The following is a 1896-nucleotide window of genomic DNA, read 5'->3' as shown; positions in this document are numbered from 1 at the left end:
GTTAGAGCTAAGAAGCAGGGTCACATCCTCAATCTTAATCTCTCCAAGGCCTATGACCGGGTTGACTGGCCTTTTCTTGTGAAGGTTCTTATGGCTTATGGTTTTTCCACTAGATTTATCGACCTCTTCAGCCAGCTTATGACCTCAGCCTCTTTTGTTGTTCTTGTCAATGGTTCCCCTTCCCCCTTTTTCCAAGCTTCTAGAGGACTAAGGCAAGGGGATCCCATTTCCCCCATCCTCTTCATCATTATGGTAGAATGCTTTGGAAGGTCCATAGAAAATATGGTTATGCAAGGCTCCTTTAAGGGACTCCAACCTTCTTCTGCTGACCTTATTTTCTCCCACCAATAGTTTGTGGATGATACTATTATCATGGGGGAATCTAGTATCTCTAAAGCTAAAATCTTGAAGAGTACTTTTTGTAAGTTTGCCTCAGCTTCTGGTCAGCTTATTAACTGGGTCAAAAGTGAAGTTTTTTTCATTAGTACTCCGGAGAGAAGACAACAAAGAATCAACAGAATCCTAGAATGTAGGATTGCTGATCTTCCTGCAACCTATCTTGGCCTCCCCATGGGCATTGCACCTCCTGATCCTTTTTGGAGCTCACTAGTGGACAAATTTCATTAAAAACTAGCTGGTTGGAAAGGAGCCCTTTTAAGTCAGCCTGGAAAACTTCAACTTGTAAAAGCTTCTCTTCAAAGTATACCGATTTATGCCCTAAGTCTTTTCATAATTCCAGTTATGTATGCTAATGCAATTGAGGAAATCCAAAGAAAATTCCTATGGTCAGGGGTTGAGGACAAGAAAAGAATGTCTTTGGTGGCCTGGGATCAGGTTTGCAGACCGAAAAGTAAAGGAGGTCTGGGCCTGAGAAGAATCCGAACCTTAAATGAAGCTCTCCTGTCCAAACAGGTTTGGAGAATGTTCCATTCAGACACTGAATGGTGTAAAATCTAGCAAAGTAAGTACTCTCTTCTGTCCTCCTCTCTTTCTTCTTTTATCAATTTGGAAATTGGTATTAATGGGTCCCATATATGGAATCATGCCTCTAAGTGCAAAGAAAGCATTGCTAAAGGAGTGACTTGGAAATTAGGAAATGACAGGAAAGTTAAATTCTGGGAAGACCCCTGGCTTTTTGATAAACCCTTGATTGAAATCCCTGAATGGGCCCCTCATGCTCCCTCCTGTATTAGAATTTTCAGCCCTTTAGTTGTAGAGTATTGGTCTAGGAATAAATGGTAGAACATTGAAAGTATCCACCCTAGCCTTACGAAGCTCAAGATCCATCTATCTTCGATCTGGTTGAATAAAGAGGAAGACTCCCTTATTTGGAAACATGAACCCAAAGGTATTATAACTGTTTCTTCAATGTATGGTGTCCTTTCCTCCACCCCTCTTGTTAATCGTTTCTGGTCTAAAGCCTAGATTAAGGGTCTGACCCCCAAAATCAACTTTTTCTACTGGACCATCCTTCAAAATAAGATCTTGACCCTAGACAACCTCAAGGGTAGAGGTTTTGCTTTCCCTAATAGATGTGCATTGTGTCTTTAGGAGAAAGAGTCTGTGGACCACTTGGCCATCCACTGTTCCTATTCTACCTCAGTCTGGGAAAGATTTCTTAAAAGTTTTAGCATTGATTGGGTGTTTCCTAACACTATCAATGAATTGTTCTCCTCTTGGAATTTTCATTGGACTAACTCCTTTTTGAGATCTCTATGGTAGCTATCACTTCCTCACATCCTATGGGGATTATGGAAAGAAAGAAATAATCGTATCTTCAGGGACATATCCTTCAATCAGGATATTGTGTTCCAGAAAATACAATGGGCGATTGTGGAGAATATTGGGATCATTGAGGGTTCTTGTTTCTGGACCAACCCCCTAGAATCCAACATT

Source organism: Cryptomeria japonica, chromosome 6 (assembly GCF_030272615.1).
Source record: "Cryptomeria japonica chromosome 6, Sugi_1.0, whole genome shotgun sequence".
NCBI lineage: Eukaryota > Viridiplantae > Streptophyta > Pinopsida > Cupressales > Cupressaceae > Cryptomeria > Cryptomeria japonica.
This window is presented reverse-complemented; position numbering follows the sequence as displayed.